The 20,567-nt window shown below is 41.0% G+C and overlaps 1 protein-coding gene across 1 annotated transcript in view; it reads left to right on the forward strand.

Annotated features, from left to right (window-relative positions):
• Positions 1 to 15,578: 15,578 nt before the first annotated feature.
• The window catches only part of sntg2 (syntrophin, gamma 2), a 77,133-nt gene continuing 72,144 nt past the window's right edge, over positions 15,579 to 20,567 (forward strand). The window contains exon 1 of the mRNA XM_066680162.1: positions 15,579 to 15,676. The gene's annotated coding sequence lies outside the window, so the exon portion shown is untranslated. The remainder of the gene's footprint in view (positions 15,677 to 20,567) is intronic.

Below are 20,567 nucleotides of genomic sequence, written 5' to 3' on the forward strand. Positions count from 1 at the left end.
TAAGTTAGCACAGCAATGCAAACTGATCCAACTCACGATGGTGCTGCTTTTTTCCTTCCTAGTTTTTTGTCAAATTCCCCACAATTAGTATGCATCTCAAAGTCCAACCTTTCAGTCTATCTCCCACAGTTGCCACCACTCTCAGCAGAGTGAAGGCAAGCGCATGCTTTCTGAGACATGTGAACTGCTGCAGATGAATTGCCACTGAACACGTTACCCCCTCAGAGGAGAATATAGATTGTCCACGTATGTCACATCAGCTGACAGACATCTGTGTGGGCAGTGATGGGGAGAGGGGGCCATCCTACCCACCAAAGTTTTCTCAGATTCGCATTTGCGATCTTTTCGTGATAAGACCAAACCTGCATGACTCAGGAACCCGAATGCTAGTCTCTAACTGGGTGAGAATTTAGGTCTTTCACCATAAACTGTAAAATATTATGTGAAAGGTTCAAGAAATCTGTAGAAATTTCAGACAAAGTTGTAGGGCAAGGCCACACACTACAGTTCAATGTGTATGACCGTCGAGCCCTCAGATGGCATTGCACATGAAACAGTTTGGCTCAGAAAAGAAGATTCCAGAAGATCAGAAGCCATAATAGCAGCAGAAAGGGATAAACTCCCTGTTAATTCCACTAATAATTGCAGAAATCTCACAGGCCTCAGCACAAGTGAAAGTTCTGAGCAGTCACGTGACTGCCATTCTGCTAAGCACACTTAGCATATTAGCAATGTTTTCACTTGTTCAGCATTTGCTTGTTTACAGAGCCTCCAATCAGTGACTGATGCTATGAGATCATGCTCTTACCAAATCGGACGTGTTTGCAAAGCACTTTGTCATTTCCCTGAAACACGGCTCCCTGTTACGTATGTGACACAGATAGAGAAAGGAAAATATTCATGACATTCAGTCAGTGTGACTTGCCACTGATATCCATTCATGATCCACATGCTTCAGATCATATCTAAGTACCTCTTGTTCAATCATGTTCAAAGAAATACAAATGATTTGACAGGCTCTGTGCCACTGTGCTATTTTTGACATCACACTCTATTGACAGAAACGCAGGAAAGACTAAGACAAAAGCACCAGGTATATGTAAGAGGGAAAAATAATAATGTAACATATAGCTGAAGTCAGTAGCATTAAGATTTGACTATTGTAAACAATGGATCTACAGTGTGGAAAGATGAAAACAATACTAGCTTTCCAGATCCTTCATTCTACTTTATACTGAAATTGTTTCATGTGGAAATGTCAGTGTGCTCTCACTGTGAATAGAAATTCCTACTGAGTTTGTATCTCTCTAATGATTCTTGGCGTATTTGTTCACCAAAGCAATTACTCTTTTTTTTTATCATATCTTTTCATTAAAAACACCTTCATTTGCGCGTTCCTGAATTATTCAAATTGAATTCATGCATTAACATACAAATTAAATAATATTTTGAGTCTTCCAGTGTGTGTGATAAGTTGCTGCCAAAAGCCCATTTAAGTTTCCCTTTGAAATGTCACTTCTGACACTAAGATAATGATCTTGAAAGCAGGTGGCACCCTCATTTTAGAACAACAGCCACAGAGGCAACGAGAGGGAGAAACGTCTCACCACAATGGAGCGGAAAATACTGCCTAAATGAACGGTTAAGCTACTTGTGCAGGAGTAATGTGGTTTCTGGATTCAGGTTCATACTGTACTGCGGCTTCCAGCCATTCCTCTGATGGAAAATTGAGGAAAACTGCTATCGAATTTCTGAGACATGTCTTAGGCCTTAGTCTTAGACTTAATTGCATTGTCAGTGAAGATTCCTCATTGACAGACCATTTTCCCCCCAGGCTGAGGTTTCATCTGCATCCAGCCATCCAACCGTATACAGCCCTCTTTTCCCATCAGCCCCATGGTAAAGATACAGGTTCCTCTCCTCACACTGTTTTAATCGCTGAGCCAGGCAGCTAATCAATAGCAGCAGTGAAAACGCAGCAATGCTAACTCGCTCTCACCAGTGAGTTTTCATGACTCACTGGCTGCTCATTCAGCTTCCTATAATAAGCTCCACACATTGATATTGCTTGAGTCATTTCTATTCACAACCTTTGTGCCCCGCACCCGTAAGACTTCACCTGCTCTTAGGTTGTGGATGAAATGTGTTTGAGCCAGACTCAAATGCCACCCCCTCTCCCCCTCTGAGCCTTTCTCTGAGGGTCATATACTGCTCTTTTGTTGGTTGTGGAATTGAACTGCTGTGGCATTTGTCGTATTTGACTTTTTCCAGCCAAATAATAACAGCTTTTGTGGATCACTTTACAAAATTGTGATATGGAAAATTAATGTAGTTTTTATGTTGTAGAGCAAAGGAGTTATTCATTAAAACAACAACCTTAACATTTTAAAGAGAATCAGGAAAATAGTCCCTTGTAGCATTAGGAAGAAGCCATGATCTAAATGGTTGAACTAATACACTGCAGTATGTGAAAAATGATGCATGTGTCACCAAAGGAAACAATCTGTAAAATTATTTAACTGAGAAGTTGTAAACACAGTCTCTGTCGCTAATTGTTGGTGGATGATGGGAACTCAGGGCAAGCACAGAGGTGGAAGCAAAAGCTGAGGTGGGAAAAGGAAGGAGAGCCAGAACACTGGGAATAAGGGAAAGAGAAACAGAGACAAGAAAAAAAAGAACCACAAGCAAGGGCTACAATAAACAGCCAGCATATAATCCCCAAGACAGGCTTTATAAAGGGAGAAGTAACAGGAATACCCTATGAGCTGGATCACATGGCCAGCAACAACTCACAGGTGTGGGATGTGGCCAAAGGGGACACAAGGAAACCTAAAAGGGACATGAGACCAAAACACCAAAAAGAAGACACAAAACGGTGAATCCTGACACTAACCAAACCTAAACCACATCATTTTCAGCTAAAGACTAGGCACAGTTGTGCTGTCCTTCAAAACATCGTAATCATCAAAGGCCTAAGACATCATTAGGAAATGTCACCTAAATTCAGTTTCCAAGGTTCATAAGTTCTCTGACTTTTCCAACCTTGTGCTGAACCTCAGCGTCCATGTGCTCCTCTAAGTAACTGTCTAAAGATCAGAAAATGAAAGTAATCGATGGCCAAAAGGCAGAGAGAGGTTATATGAAGACAGCCAAGCATTTTCAGCGTGTGCTTTCTACAGTGCAGTATGTTATTATGAAATGGCAGGACAGGGGAACTATGAAGGTCAGGATGAGGTCTGAAAGACCATCAAAACTCTCAAAGACAAAGAAGGCAAAGCAAAACCCCCGCAAGACGGCAGAGAACCTGTTGGTGGTGCAATATTCACATAAATATTCACATGGAAGCATCACAAAGACACAACACTTGTGATGTCACAAATCTCAATGTTCAAAGTTTTCTAGAGAACATCTAGACAAGCCAGATTGGTTTTTATAAACGAGTGCTGGGGATCAATGCAGCTGATCAGCATAGGTGCAGTTGGAAGGAAAAAAGAAAGTGCGTTGAAAAGAACATCTTGCCAACTGTGCAGCATGGGGGTGGATATATCATGTGAAGCATGGGGTTGTGTTGCCACCAGCGGCATTGGGAATATTTCACTGTAGGAGGGAAGAATGCAGTGTACAAAATACCAGAATATCCTGGAAGCAAATTTCAGGTCTTCTGTTAACACGCTGAAACTGAATAGGATGGTTTCTACAAGCAGATCAGGATCCATATCTCAAAATCCACTACAGATTACCTAAAGTAACTCAGTCTGACGTTCTCCATCCTCTAATATAAAGATCATAGACCAGTTAAGAATGAGAATATATTCTCATCTTGTGTTGGCAAGACGGTAAAAGTCGTAAATCATATGTGATTATGATTTTCATAAATCTCATCTGTATTATCTAGCTGTGGGGACCATGAATATTTATTCTGATGCTCTGTTGACAAAAAAGCACGTCTAAGGCCATGGGGCAGTTGCTGATTTTTTGTCAGTAAACATTTTTAAATATATTTCAAAACACATTTGTTAATCCTACTGTCAGAAATGAGTATTAATTAAGTTGTAAGTCTGTACATTTCAGCCTTACAGAGATAAACGGTAAGCAGATCTTTCATCTTTGGGAGACAGCAGAGACTCAATCTTTTCCCTTCGTTTGATCTGTCTCTTTGAGGAAACAACATTATGGGTCTAAATGTATGGGCTGCTGTAGAACCATCATGTAGAAAAGACAGACAAAATACAAGTTAATTTGTAAATAAACTAAAAATAGCTGCTGGTGTCCTCAGAGCGATGGACTGGGCTAGGGCTGGGCAATTAATGGAAATTTGATCGAAATCGACATTAAGAACATCTAATCAACATAATCTTGTCTATATCAGTTATATACTGTTTTTAATGAATTCTGTTATGTCCCTACTGTATGTACTGTCCCTTGCTACCATGCTGTAGCCACTTGATTCTGCCCCTATCTGCAGCATGGCGGAGAACCTAAATGCATAGGCCGAATGAGCAACTCGAGCAGCTAGTACCAAAGAACAACACAGCATCAGTGGTTTAGACGTGCTGTGTTGACTATATTTAAGACAACACTGGACAAAACGAAGTCAGTTGTAAACAAAGAGAAAAACAGTTTCAGTGACCAAAGCACAATCACACACCAAATATAAACCATGCTCAGAAAACGCGAGGAACAAACAAGCTCCCAGCGACATTAGAAATATATATCCCATATTTAATACTGGAATATATTTACAGCACAAGCCACATCACTGAACGAGGAGGGTCAAAAATACAAAAGCAAAATAATCGTTCATTAATCGCAATTGTGGTAAAATATGCAATTAATCGTGATATTGATGTGTGGTCGTATTGCCCAGCACTAAACTAGGCACTTTGGAGCCCAGAGATGGGGATTATTTGGATTGTGAGAAATAGTAGATAAAGCGATCTTTTAAAACTGAAATTTGTAGATCTGGTCCAAAAAAAAAGGACATTATACTTAGATTTTGTTTTCTGTGTTACTTCTTGTTAAAAAGTTTCATGTAATTTTTTTCCTCTTACAAAATAATGCAAAATAACTATTGCATAATACTGTTGCATTACATATTACTGTCATGTACTGTTTGGAGTCAGTTGGTATTCAATTCTATTTTGAGGCAGGCTGTCTCAACAGTTAGTGTCACAGCTCCAGGGTCCTGGGGTTATTGGTTCTAGCCCGTGAGGCTACATGAATTTCCTGTGGGGGCTCCGGATTTCTCCCACTGTCCAAAAAAACAGGTGTGTAGGTGGATTGGCTACTGAAAATTGTCCATAGGTGTATGTGTGTGTGTGTGTTTGTGTGTGTGTGTGAGTGAACGCATGAGTGTGTGATGCCCTTGATGGACCAGCGCCCAGTCAAGATTGTGTTATTGCCCATTGCAACCCTGAACTGGAATATAATTAAAATAGTCAGAAATGAAGGAGGAGCATGTGTTCTCTTCACAAGTGCAGAAGACATGAGAAGACTGCTTCATATTTATTTATTCATTGTCTGTAATCGTGTAGCTCTGGTTTCCTCCCACAGTCCAAAAACACACGTTGCAGGTGGATTGGCGACTCAAAAGTGTCTGTAGGTGTGAGTGAATGTGTGAGTGTCTGTGTTGCCCTGTGAAGGACTGGCGCCCCCTCCAGGATGTATTCCCGCCTTGCGCCCAATGATTCCAGGTAGGCTCTGGACCCACCGCGACCCTGAATTGGATAAGCGGTTACAGATAATGAATGAATGAATGAATGTAATCGTGTGTTCAGTTCTGGTTCGCGGTGGGTCCGGAGCTTACCTGGAATCATTGGGCACAAGGCAGGAATACACCAAGGAGGGGATGCCAATCCTTGACAGCACACACTCACTCACACACTCACACCTAGAGACCTGTGTTTTTGGACCGTGGGAGGAAACCGGAGCACCCGGAGGAAACCCACGCAGACACAGGGAGAACACACCACATTCTGCACAGACAGTTACCCGGAGGAAACCCACACAGACACAGGGAGAACACACCACACTCCTCACAGACAGTCACCCGGAGGAAACCCATGCAGACACAGAGAGAACACACCACATTCCTCACAGACAGTCACCCGGAGGAAACCCACGCAGACACTGGGAGAACACACCACACTCCTCACAGACAGTCACCTGGAGGAAACCCACACAGACACAGGGAGAACACCACACTCCTAACAGACAATCACCCGGAGGAAACCCACGCAGACACAGGGAGAACACACCACACTCCTCACAGACAGTAACCCGGAGGAAACCCACGCAGACACAGGGAGAACACACCACACTCCTCACAGACAGTAACCCGGAGGAAACCCACGCAGACACTGGGAGAACACACTACACTCCTCACAGACAGTCACCTGGAGGAAACCCATGCAGACACAGGGAGAACACCACACTCCTAACAGAAAGTCACCCGGAGGAAACCCACGCAGACACAGGGAGAACACACCACACTCCTCACAGACAGTCACCTGGAGGAAACCTACGCAGACACAGGGAGAACACACCACACTCCTCACAGACAGTCACCCGGAGGAAACCCACGCAGACACAGGGAGAACACACCACACTCCTCACAGACAGTCACCTGGAGGAAACCTACGCAGACACAGGGAGAACACACCACACTCCTCACAGACAGTAACCCGGAGGAAACCCACGCAGACACAGGGAGAACACACCACACTCCTCACAGACAGTCACCCGGAGGAAACCCACGCAGACACAGGGAGAACACACCACACTCCTCACAGACAGTCACCCGGAGGAAACCCACGCAGACACAGGGAGAACACACTACACTCCTCACAGACAGTCACCTGGAGGAAACCTACGCAGACACAGGGAGAACACACCACACTCCTCACAGACAGTCACCCGGAGGAAACCCACGCAGACACAGGGAGAACACACCACACTCCTCACAGACAGTCACCTGGAGGAAACCTATCTGCTATCAAGGTGTCCCTTTTGTAAAAGCGTAGTAATTCATGAGGTGTTGTCTGAAGGGCTAACTTCACTGATTCATTGAAACAAAATGTCATTACAGAGAGTATTTCATTTCTGAGGATGTAGAGCATGCCATTTGCTTCATACAGAGCACACCCAGATATCTCCGCAATGTGTGAGTTGCCTTGCTTGTAGTGTAAACATCCTCCTGTTAAACTCAAAGTGGTCAGGGGGTTAGTCTTCAGGGAAGCTTTAGGAAATCGCTATTTTTCAGCCAGTACATGACTCCCACAATGCCTCCGGTAGCTGGAAGTGTACACAAGCGGTCGGGTGTGTTTGACTAAAACAGCAGTGGACACGTACTGCCAAGAGGGATATTCTCCAGCATCTGTCCAAAAGCCAACACCTTTCCATTTCCCTGCAAGAGTGTGTCCATCAGGGAATTAGCAGCAGGCCAACAACAAGCTGCCGGCCGTTCAGAGCAAACCTCCAGTAGCGCAGGAAATTGGTCCCGTGGCAGCGGTGCACAAAGCTGCAAATGGACAGCAGCGCGACCCGAGGCCAGCTGAGACTGGACTGCGGCTAACAGCCTGCTGCAGCAGATAAAGAGCCCATGCTCCTCCAACACACAAATCCCAATCACCACTAACAGCCTCACACCGCTGCTTGATAACTGCCACTGGTTTATTTTTGGAGTGGGTCTACTGGACTTAATCAAGCGGTGCGTTGGGCAAAACTGGCCATATGCATTCCCCCACATCTCTGTAGCTCTGGATACAGGTACATTCAGGATGCACACAAAAAAATAAAAAGTGATGAATTGAATAGAATAAGATCCAGAGCTGAAATGAAATGATCAGACAATAAATGTTATTCTGCTTTTTGCAGAGAATATTTAAAATGAAGGTTAAGGCTCATGCATCAAGTTAAAGTGCTCACCTTGTCCACCCTTTGCCTTTCTTACAGCCTCCATTCTTCTCAGGATGACTTCCTTCACCTTTCTAACCATTCTGAGGTGTTTCTACACTCCTCCAAGGTTCAGTCTTCCAAAAACATTCACTGAGGTTGAGGTCTGAGCTCTGGGGCGGCCAGCATGTTGTTTTGAGGATAACTCCTGCTTCTTTGTTTAATTTCCTTTTCTTAGAAACAGATTATTGACCACGCAAACCCTTTTCACAAATTAATTTGTTGTCTCCTCACAGTTTATCTGGTTGTGACAGATTGGATGAGCTACTCTGTTATGCATTAAGGTCAAGGGAAATCCTATTTTCTCTATATCTTTTAAAGTCCCCCTCCAGTCATCGGCTAAACCCCTATCTCTGGTCGTCATAATAACATATTTAGAAGTTATTTCCAAGAAAAATAAATTCTGATGCCTTTAAAATGGCTGGAACATTCGCCTCCATGCAGTGCTTGCAGATCTATGAATATGCAATTAGTCCCCTCCTCCATCTCCATCTACCCCTCCACCTGCCTGCAGCTTAGAAACCCTGCCCCGTAAGTTGATTGGATTGGCTCTTTATGTTTATGACATAAGAACCATTACTGTCGAAATTTTTGAGAATGTATTTGGAACATTAAGCTTACAAAACCGAAATGTCCAGCCATATCTTTGACCTCTTATTCCAGTCATGGCACGTCTACAAACATATAAACGAAAAAAACGACAGATGTTGTAGTAGGGTTTATAAACCTGTTGTACACCTGAGTGTGTCTTTAATATATTTGTAACTGCAATTTTAGAAGTGGATGTTTTCTTCTTTTATAAATCTCCTGAAAATGAAACTGCTTTACCCTGGTCACTGGATTTCACTGGGTGCAAGGCAGTAACACACACTAGACAGGGTGCCATGGTGCACCAGTGAATTACACATGGGTCATTTCATTAAAATCCAATGAATGAAGGGATATTTCTGACTTATCCACTCAGCTGTATGTCTCCACTAAAAGACGGTACTGTGTTGAGGTTCTGTTATAATGAATATGTCTTCAGCAACTAAATCAAAGTGCAGCTTTTTCTGTGAGCAAAGTTTTAGACCAGTTTTCTGTGGCCTTTATCCATCATCAGAGTGTTAGTTATCATCATTCATATGAGGCTGAATACAGGGCCTGATTTTAGGATTAAAAGAGCTTAATTGAAGCTGATTTCTTTGTGATACCCTCCTGTTTTAACAATTGCTTATTCTGTGCAGAGTGACTAGTTTTTAATATTAACAAGCTCTCTCCTGCAGAGATTCATATCATCTTGTTTATTTGGAAAAGATCTCCCTGCTTGTTTTAAATAAAATGAACCTCCAAGGACAAAATGTGGTATTTTGGACATGGGGAGCTGTGACAGTGTTGCTTTGTGTGTGTGTGTGTGTGTGTGTGTGGGTGGGTTTGCAGGCACTTAAGAAATAAAGGTTTTCAGGAAAAGTAATTATTTAATGAAAATGTCACATAGATCCATTCACTTGGAGTGAAAAAAATGGATGATAGAGGGATAAAGACTTTCCTAAAGTTATATAAAGTTGTTATGTAACGATAATCAGGGTAAAAGCGGATATTTGACAGGAGGAAATGAAGTAGGTACGGATTCACTCCGACGCATTTTAATAGGTGTTCCATTTGGCAGGGTGTCCTTTTCGCAGCCTTTTGGGTTTAGCAGAAGTATATTCATGGTGTCAGACTGTGCCCTGTTAAAGGCTGACTCCCTGCAGTGCACCCTACAGCACACTGCTTCACCTCCGAACAATCAGTTCAGCTGATCGCCACTTTCTGCGCAATTTATTTCTGTACTATTCAAAGCTCAGTTACATATTCGGAGCAGATACAACTTAAGAAGGTCATAAAAGTAGAGCAGAGGGCTTTTTGTACTGGATTCATTTCGTGTTATCAAAGTTACCCGTTTTAAAAAGCAGCTTATTTTTACCATCAAAAAATGTTAGAAGTACTTATGCAATTGATTCATTTATGATTTTTGTGTTTTATTTTGGCTTGTTTGTCTTTTTGTTTAGTTTTTTTTTCCAATAAAGTGAAGCTCATGAAATGAATAATAATATTTTTCTGCAGTCCCTGAATGAACCGGTTTATGCTTCAAGGAACGGGTGACCTACACTGGTGCCACCATGTTGAAATTAGGTTTAGTTCAGAATCTCTGACACATCCAGGCCACTAGATGTCAAGTGAATGACAGTTTAGTAGCATGAAGAAGAATCTTTGTAGGAAAATACGTAGTTTTCCTTTAAAAGATGTTAGCTGGAACTTTCAGCCACTTAAAGTTTGGTGTGACAGCAGTGCTACAAATCAAGCAACTATTCCCTCTGTAAATTAGAGAACCAGAGAATAAAAAGACCAGACATTCATGAACTGGGTAGAGCTCATTTAACTGGATACTGAGCACTTTCAGATCAGGTCCGAATAAAACTCGATAGCAGGAACAATTAAGCCCACACAGTACGGGGAACTGCAACACACACAATGCAGCATGATGAAGTGCCTGAGGTGCAGACAGAAAGTGATTACTCCACTCAGTGCACAGTTCTAGGGAATTAGAAAGGAGATAAACACCTCTCTGAGCACCACAAAAGCAACAAGTGGGAATTAAATGGAGAGAGGGAGAGAGAGATAGAGGGGGAGAAAGAAAACTTCAACTGCTTGTCATTTTAAAGGCCCCAAATTATTGAAATCAGCCCATTATGATTTAATGGCCTTGGTGATGTCAAAATTAAAAGCCGGTTCATTATCCTCCAGACTATTCAGGCTTAAAAGTTAATCCAAAAAAACAGAGAGAATTGACAGAAATGCCAAATGGGGTAAAATTAGCCTTATTAATGGTGTGGATTCATACAGACTCCCATTCAAGTAGTACATTCATTCACATTAAGTGTTGCTAAAGTCACTGTTCGTTAAAAAGTCACTCAAAGCCAACACATTGTTTAGAAGTTTATATTTTGCTCATAACTGCTAAATATAACCCAGTTATCATGACCTATTCCACTCAGCCACTGGCATGTTTAACTCAGTTATAGGTATGTTTCTCTATGTTTCAAAAGGCAACATTCATGATTTTAGTTAAAATTCAGAAGGTTCCTCACCATTTACTGATCTGTAGTCTGTTTGCAAATCAATCTAATGTGTTTATGAAGCCCTGTGTCTGTAAATGGGTTGCTTGGTTGTTTGCTTGCTTCCTCCCTCTCTGCTCATAAAAAACATGGAGCTTCTGAATGTAAACAAACCAGAGGATAAAACAGACGTTCCCTTGAATCATCAGAATAGTTTACTGTAGTTAGCCATTAGCAAACTGTGCTAAGCTAAAGGTGATATTGATGCACTGTGCTGTATTAAAGCAAACAAAAATGCATAGCAAATCATGTGGTTTTAAATTTACACTGAACTCACAGACAATAAAATGTGTTTAGGGAAACAGGAAAATGTGAAGTGTCTGACTTTACCTACGGTATATTAGCCTAGTAACATCATTACTTACTTCACCACATACCTTTTAACTATTTATTAATAGTTGAGTATCTGTAGAGCTAGTTTTCCAGTACAAATCATAATGCATTGCTTTTTTTTTTGCTTCCATTGAAATCTAAAAATGTGTTTTTCCCTTCCGCTATAAATGTACTATTTACAGGGAATTACATGTTTTTCTTTGGACTTTTTGTGATTTATGATTTGTGAGAATATATCCCTATGATACTTAGTGAATTTTGCTACTTTAAAGGGCACCCAGTGTGGAGACAGTGCTTGTTTAATCTCAAGAGAAAAGCATCCAATGAAATGAGATACTCCAGCTGCACATAAGCCTAAGGTCACCATGCTTAATGCCAAATATTGACTTGAGGGGAATTAAGCCCCCAAGCAGTAAACTGCATTCTGTAACCCAGCCAATATACTTGAATGATTTGGAGGGAATTTTGTGATTCAAAACCTCATCCAACGTCTTGTGTGAGAATGCCATCAACGTTTCACAGAAATATTCCAACATCTAGAATAAAGGCTTCTCGGAAGATAAGAGGCTGTTACTGCAACAAAAGTGGGCTAAGTACCAGTTAATATCCTTAATGCGTGACGTCAAATGTTTGGCCATATATTGCAACGTCAATCCTAATATCACAGTGACAAACGGCCTATTTAATTCTATGACATTAAGAGAGCTTGGAAAAAATGATGTACAAATGAATTATGACTGTTTTTGCCATTAAAGCACACCAATGTCATAAGTGGACCTTGGGGGGAAAAATAAATACAAGAAAAATGTAGGACACAGACCCCTTTAAAAGTGAAGAAAACACTTGACAGTGTTAGAAATTATTCAGGAAATAATTGGGAAACATATTACAGGATCAGTATCATTTTTCCAGTCTTTTAATGACCACCAGATTATGATGAATGAAACCACATTTATGGGAGACAAGAGTCATCAAGTATAAATTATTCCATAGTGATCCACTGATCACACGGCACAGAGGCTGAGAGATGATGGAGCGAATTAGACTCAATCCAGTCCTCAAGGAATCCCCAGTCAGTCAACGCTTTTGTTCTGTTCCAGCTTCTAACATGAGTCAGTCAATGGAGTGTCTTGAATGCAGATTACCTGAGGCTGGAAAACAACAAGACCTGAATTAGAAGAGTCAGAATTAGCTAACAGTTCACTGCAGCCTTTTACTCATAGCACGACAGATGTTTCATAACGTCACTCTTGAATCAAAACCTTGTATCTCCTGAACAGTCACTTTATACGTACATCAGAGAAAAGGTACTTTAGAGTTACATTATTGGTTACTAAAGGTACACACAATGTAAATGTACCTTTAAAGGTACAAGAGTGTTTTCCTGTTGTGTTCCTTAAAGGTATGTTACATTCTGTTCTCCGGAAGGAGAGATGAATATTTTAAAGATTTGTTTTTATTGTGTCAAATGAAAAACATAATAGAAATTTGGAGATCAAATGGAGTGTATGAAATCAACACAATTTTAAAATCGACAATTATAATAAAATAAGGTACAATTATGTTCCCTAATTAAATGTCTGAATATGCACCCTTCAGGGTACCACCACTGTGGCAAATTTTCTGACAGTGTAGGGCAATGCACATTCCTAACTTTCAATATAAGGAAATGTAAGTAGAGTTTGTTGTGGTTTTGTACTGTTCATTATAAGGGTTTCAAACTGTGTAAAATGCAGTGCTTTCAAATTAGGCAAGAAAAAGTTTTGTTCTTATAGCAACATTTCAATGCTATAAAATAGTACAATAGTACAGATATTCTTTTCCAAAATTCAGTCCTAGAAACTGGATGCATTGTCTGCTTTTCACAACCCAAGCAACCTCAAATTAAAGGTCTGTACTCTGGGGTGGTCTGTCAATTATTTATTTATTTTTTTTGGAGAAAACCATAAATGTTTGATTTACAGATGTTCTTCTTTGTTGTCATTTGCCTTTTCTCAGTGTCAGGTTCTAGACAGTAAGGTCTAAATCCTCTTCATTAAAGCTGAGTTTGGGATCCAAATTTGTTTCTCAAAATTAAATCAATAAAAGGCAGTCTCTGATTTTTTTTTTTAATGTTAATCATCAAAAGAGTAGATTCCTTTGTTACAATAGGGTCCAGAAGTTCCCATTTAGAGACTTTGACAGTTATTTCTTGTTGTGTAATATATTTAAACTGAGAAAAATTCGTTGTAGTCAGACAAGTGTTTCTATTTATGCAACACTTATATCCTGTGACACAGATGTGTCATGATGACAGTCATTTGCTCTTGTGATCTTATGAAGAGGGAATATTTAGAGCTGTCAGAAATGTGAATAAGAAAGGAAAGAATGCAGGAGCCTTACTGTCTGAGTCGTGTAATGAAAGTCTTTAATTATGCACCAATGAGCAGACCTTTCAAATTCATTATGGTTAAGGACATGTTAAATGGACCATATCAACATGACCACCCACGTCCCACTTCTCTTCTTGTTCTATTCAGAAACTTTCCCAGAATCCTAATGCTTGGGGATCCTCTAAATCAAGATGTACTTGTGGTGAAATTCCTTTCTCTTTTGCTGCATCTCTGGATGCGTGATGTACAAGTGTATTGGATAAGGCACACTCGAGAGCCACAGATGTCATTTACTTCTACCATCACTCATGCATGCAGAGTGGAGTACCAGGGGACAGGAGCGCTGGGCAGGGACGGAACATTGAGTTTTTATTGGATTGCTCAGCACAGAGCTGACAAAATGTGGGCTAATTGCAATGGAATGGGACTAATCCAGACTTTATATAGGCCACAGCAGAGGGCACGGCTAGGTCTTACAGCTACCTGACTTTAATAACAATAGGGACTGGAATCTAGAAACATGGAGTGAGGCTTCTCTGAAACACCCACAGATTCCAGCTGAGATCTGATGCTTTCTCATGACATGTGCTGTATCTGTATTGGTAACACATTTTTATAAAACTTTTGATATAACACTGTTCTGACAGAATATGTGGACTAATGTTCAAAGTTCTGTATTTGAGTGTAGAGTAGGTGAATAAAAAACTTAAAGTTAAACTAAAGTTACGTACAGTTATTTTTTCCCCCCCTCAAACTTGAGGGTGTGTTCTCCCAGTGTCTGTGTGGGTTTCCTCCCGGTGCTTCCGTTTTTTCCCATGGTCAAAAAACACACATTGGTAGGTACATGGGCTACTCGAAAGTGCCCAGAGTTGTGAGTGAATGTGTGAGTGTGTTTCGCCCTGTGAAGGACTGGCCCCCCCTCCAGGGTGTGTTCCCTGCCTTGCGCCCAATGGTTCCGGTTGGGGGGACCCACCGTGACCCTCAACTGGATAAGTGCTTACAGATAATGAATGAATGAAATTAAATGACTCATCAGAAGTGGTGTCTGTTAAGTTTTGGACATATAAGAGAGGTTACTAATGGAAGCGGGAGAAAAATAAAATGCATAAAAAATGTAGGAAATGGGTCCTTTGAAAACAGTATTTTGGTTACTAGCAAGAATAGCTCCTTTTAAATGTTAATGTTTTCAAACTCTCAGTGACCTAAGCAAAAAGTAGGACACTTTTTGGGAGAACTGCACCAGATACATACTGAGCCTCTAAATACAGTGTTAAATCAAGACTGAAAGTATTGGCTTGTTATAGGCCCTGCAACATATTTGTTTTACCTGGTTCTGTTTGTCTTATGAACTGGGAGAAACCTTTTGCTACAGCCAAACTAGCAGGCAGGTATAAATAAATTGTGTGTTAGTGTGGATGGTCTTGCTTCAGACCTCTTTCCAAACACACGACTGTGAATGAGTCTGATGACAGTGGATATGAAAGGGTTTACATAATGTTTCAGTATTTAAAATGGCTTTTTTTTTTTACACAACCAGGCCTCCAGGGGGAGTTAGTGAGACCAAGGATACCAAGTAGCTCAGCTATATTTTCAATCTTTTGTTTGAAGAACTTTTACTTCCCTTGTCATTCCAAGGGCTTTTTTACTGGGAGAACCTGAGAGATCAAGATTGATGAAAGGGAATGGACACTTCTCCAATGGCTTGACTTTCCATTTCTCATTTCACCTACAAGGCCTCATCCATCAGGAACCACCCCAACCTAAAAGAGTCTGGTTTGGTTGATTAATTTTCACTTGTTCCATTTACTTCTTGGACTTTACACTGTGCAGGTCCTGCGTTATAGATGTATGTGATGGTTGTGGAAGGATCAGATGATGCAGGTGGGTGAATTGAGTGCTTGTAGGTGAATCTGATGTTATGTAGAAACATATGTTCTGAAAAACTCTGCAAAACCTGACACATCTGACACATGAACTATTATTTCAGGTTTGCAGGATGGCTGGTATCGGGACACAAACACTATCTTTTCCTACTGGTCCTCCTTATTTCAAGAGTAACCAAAATATTTAAAATCGCAGCTTTAGCATTTGGCAGAAATGGACTGGCTTAATATTTTTAAAAACAAGTTTCTTTGTAGAATGTACTTCAGTATGTTTCATGTTTTGGCAAGAAACCGCAGCCGAGGCCTCGTCCCTGATTCTCTCCAAAATCTTCCATCCTGCTTTCATCCTGTTTTCTATTGATCCATCTCCAAGTTTCAGCTCAAGCTCTTATTACTTTTCTCTCTTCTCTAGCTCCTCTAGTTTAGATGTTATTTTGTTGAATCACATCTATACACAATATGACTCCATAAAATAGCTTTAGTTCTGTGAGCCAGCTCTCATTAGTGTACAGTGGGGTCAACGGTTTGCTACTGCTGAGAAACTCAGCATATTTTCCATATTACAAATGACAATTAATCCTAGTTTTTATTATTAATATGAAGCATAATCTTTATTAATGTCATGTGGCAGAGTTCTTTTAGTTGTTTCCTCACATTTGCGAGCTCTAAGGTCTGTTTGTGTGCTCAAAATCTAATGTATTTATAAAGCCCCAGTGTCTGTAAATTAGTAGAAAAATAAACTGGCTCAGTCCAGTTTTTTAGACATATATTTACTGTTCACTTAAGGGTGTGGCACAGTGGTGTAGCAGGTAGTGGCACAGTCACACAACTCCAGGGGCCCGGAGGTTGTGGGTTCAAGTCCTGCTCCGGGTGACTGTCTGTGAGTGTGGTGTGTTCTCCCTGTGTCTGCGTGTGTTTCCTCCGGGTGACTGTCTGTGAGGAGTGTGGTGTGTTCTCCCTGTGTCTGCGTGGGTTTCCTCCGGGTGACTGTCTGTGAGGAGTGTGGTGTGTTCTCTCTGTGTCTGTGTGGGTTTCCTCCGGGTGACTGTCTGTGAGGAGTGTGGTGTGTTCTCTCTGTGTCTGTGTGGGTTTCCTCCGGGTGACTGTCTGTGAGGAGTGTGGTGTGACTGTCTGTGAGGAGTGTGGTGTGTTCTCTCTGTGTCTGTGTGGGTTTCCTCTGAGTGCTCCGGTTTCCTCCCACGCTCCAAAAACACACTTTGGTAGGTGGGTTGATGACTCAAAAGTGTCCGTAGATGTGAGTGAGTTTGTGTGTGTGTGTGTTGCCCTTCCAGGGTGTGTTCCCTGCCTTGTGCTCAATGATTCTGGGTAGACTCCAGACCCACTGTGACCCTGAAGTGGATAAGCGCTTACAGACAATGAATAAATGATTAATCACTTCAGGTGGAAATGTTTCCAAGCAATACAGAAAGTGCTACAAAACTAAACAACTTCAGTTAGAAATGAGTTTCTGTGGGAATTAGACAACTTCAGCCACATATAAACAACTGACATTTTACCCCACCTTAAAACTCGCAGAGCTTAGACGTGCTTTCTCACAATCATAGACATTCCCTTCAGTATCAGGTTATCAGAAATTCTCTGGTTTGACCCCCAAGAGAGGCAGGCACTGCAGAACCAGAAATTCATCGGGAGGAGTTGGGTGTGATCCAGCTCCTCCCTCATTGTGTTTTCATTGGATTAGACTAAAACTGGCTCCTCCCAATATGAGCTAACCCTAACCTCCCACAAAGGAGGAGTTGGATGTGGGCAGAGCTGGATGTGACTCCACCCAGTGGATTTCTGGTTCTGCAGTGAGGAGGGGGGGGGGATTGGGGGTGGGGAACGGAGTGAAGGGACAGTGCTGTCTACTTTCTCAGCGTCCATGGCTGAAGTGCCCTTGAGCAAGTCCCCTTACTCCCTTCTCCATCTTGTACACTGGGATGGCTGCCCACTACCCAGATTGTGTGTATGTTCTCAGCCCTTAATGCAATCAGGTGTTTTCACTGCCACAGATGGGTTAAATTCAGAAGGCACAATGACAAATAAATGCACATTTACATTTAAATTAATGTTTAGTCATTCATAATTCAGCATGAGCAGGAAAAAGCATACATCCTTAGAAGATTACACAGAAGCGGGGTGGTTGGTACTGCTTGATGGTCAATTTGTTTGAAGGTGCATTGTTGTTAGGAGTCCCATTTCCAGTGTTTTAATCATTTTGAAATCTGAAATCTCTGACATCAGTGGTTAGTTTTGCTTCAGCTTTGTGTTGGTACCTGAGGGAAAATTACAGGACACATAGCTTCGAAAATACTTTGTTGTGATATGGCCACCTTCTCCAGTACCGCAAAGCAAGTGATCACACTAGAACTGACAGTGCCCTGGGAGGAGGAAAGGAGGAGATATACAACCTGGAGTGTGCTAGGTGGAGCCGTATCAGCAGCAGAGGTGGAGTGCTCATTGCAAGCCAACAGAGGTTGGCTGTCAAAAAAGAAAGCCATATGATCTATAACAAAACACCGCAGAGAGAACCACAAGGTGTCGCTGGTGGAAGTGGGCAGACTCATGGTCGAGGTCAGCTGGGATGCTGACCAGGAACTGATCTCCCCTGGCCTGGTCTCCAATGTGAGGGTGTCACTGAAAGACTCAAAAACCCATCAACACCCTAAAGACCACCAGTGAAGAAGCATCCCTGCAAACACCAGTAATGCGTTATATATATCAAACATATATATATATATATATATGTTTGAAATTGAAGAAATGAAGAGTGGTCTCTGAATGTGGCACAATGCTGTATAATAGAAATTTTAAAGATGATAAGTTTAATGAACCCATGTAAGCAGATGGAGATGGCATGATTTTTATGACGGCAATAAGCTACCGGATCATAAGTCGGATGGCATTTCAGAACAAAGGCACTGACCTGTACTTCAGGCCCGTCAGGTGGTGTATGTTGATCTAACTCGGGCATTCAAGTGCAATGGCACAAAAATAAATGTCTCTTCTGCTGAATGAACAAGTAAAGCAATGTGTGTGAAACAGAGCTGCGGAACTACGGGGAAGTAAAGTAAAAAGTTCTGCATAATGAGAACCTAATAGACTAAATATATTCACTGTAAGAAATATTTCTTGTTTGTGTGATAATGGAGTGGAGAAATACAGTATAAATATGGTTAATGATTTGGCTGAACTACTACTGAATAAATGTCATGCTATAGCAGTAATGCCTTAGCTCTATAAGTGTTTGCGTTCTATCGAGGGGCATTTTTAAAAGTATAATGAGCACATGGGCTCAGCTGTAAGTAAACTGCAATCTGTGCCCATTTTGGACAGAAACATGGCACAGAAGAAGAATAAATTAGCCCTGTCTGCAAACACAGGCCTATTTTTAGCCTTTTTAAGAAGTCCCAGTCCATATGTGACCGTGTGTGTATCTTCACACTGACAAAGCTCTCCTCTGATATGGTCCAGCTATTTGTGACCCTTTACTTTCAGGTCAGCTGAGGCAGCAATAGAAATGGAAAAGACAGAGAGGGGTCTGGAACACCGAGAGAGACCTGTGGGTTTCATATATTCAGCAGTGCATGCACACTCTTTAAAATAAAGCTTTCAAAACGAGGGTTATTTGGAGCAGTGCCCATTGTCAGAATAAAAGCATTGACCTGCTCTTAATTGTTTTTTTTTTAAGTATATACAATAAAAATGTCACCTCATTATACAACAGTGGTACCAGATGTATATATTAAATATGTTTTATTTAGGGGATATTTACACACAAGTATTAGATCCTTTAGAATCTTTAAAATGAATGAATATTACTCCATAAAATTAGCCAGTACAAGATGATTTCACTTTCCAAGGGTTTCCTTGTTTATTACCAAAAGCACAGGTTTTCTCAGCACACCAGAATAAAATGGTCACGATGACTTTATAGTTATATAGAACTAATCATAGTTCAGTATTTAAATCGGAGCATTGCAGCTACAGAACACAGCTGCGCTAAAAGGCCTCTCACTGTATGAGACTTTTGGACAAGTTTCAGTAAGCTGTGGGGAGAAACAGATAAATTATGTCAGAAATAATTATGACAGCAGGAGAAAAATGTAGTTTACACCCAGTTAAACTGTCAAACTACAAGTGCCAAATGCATCCAATGCTAGATTACAGAGAGGAAACATGGAATAACAAGCCAAACTATACGTTTAGAGTTTGGTAAGCTTGTAATTAGTTAATGACTTAATGGTGCGCCTACATTCAAGTTAAGTTTTGCTTTTAAACAGCAGGATGCAAACAAGAAGCTGCCATAAATAGCCTCATAAAATCACCCAATTAAGATGGAACAAAACATTTTCAGTAAGAATCTGTGAATGAGTACATGACCCCAAACGACCTGATGGTGAGATTAAAAGTGGTTAACATTAATTACAAGCGTGTCCATAGCGGATATGCACTGTAATCTGTTCCTAGAGGTTTGGGAGGCATCAGGGCACACTTTACATTGTAAATGGGATGCGTCCATTGCAGCAAGGAACTACTGACAACATCAGCCAAATTAGGTTAAGAAACCATGTTATGTCTAAAATTAACGATAGATTAAAGAACTACTACAGTTGGCCCCATAAAAGATCCTTTCAGTGGAAAGTTTTTTTAAAGGATCATTGTTGTAAACGGGATGTGTAGATGTGAAGGATCTTTTTAAATTTAGAAAAAATATTAAACAAACTAAAAATCCCATCAAAAATCAGTTTAAGAACATTTATGGGACAGCAGCATATTCAGAAGTGAAGGGTTTGCTCTAACAGTTTTGGATATTGGCAGTTGAAAAGAAACAGATTCAACATGAAAACTTATTTCCCCTTATAGAGACAGTATTAATAATAACGCAG

The sequence above is a fragment of the Hoplias malabaricus genome, chromosome 1, assembly GCF_029633855.1.
Source record: "Hoplias malabaricus isolate fHopMal1 chromosome 1, fHopMal1.hap1, whole genome shotgun sequence".
Lineage (NCBI taxonomy): Eukaryota > Metazoa > Chordata > Actinopteri > Characiformes > Erythrinidae > Hoplias > Hoplias malabaricus.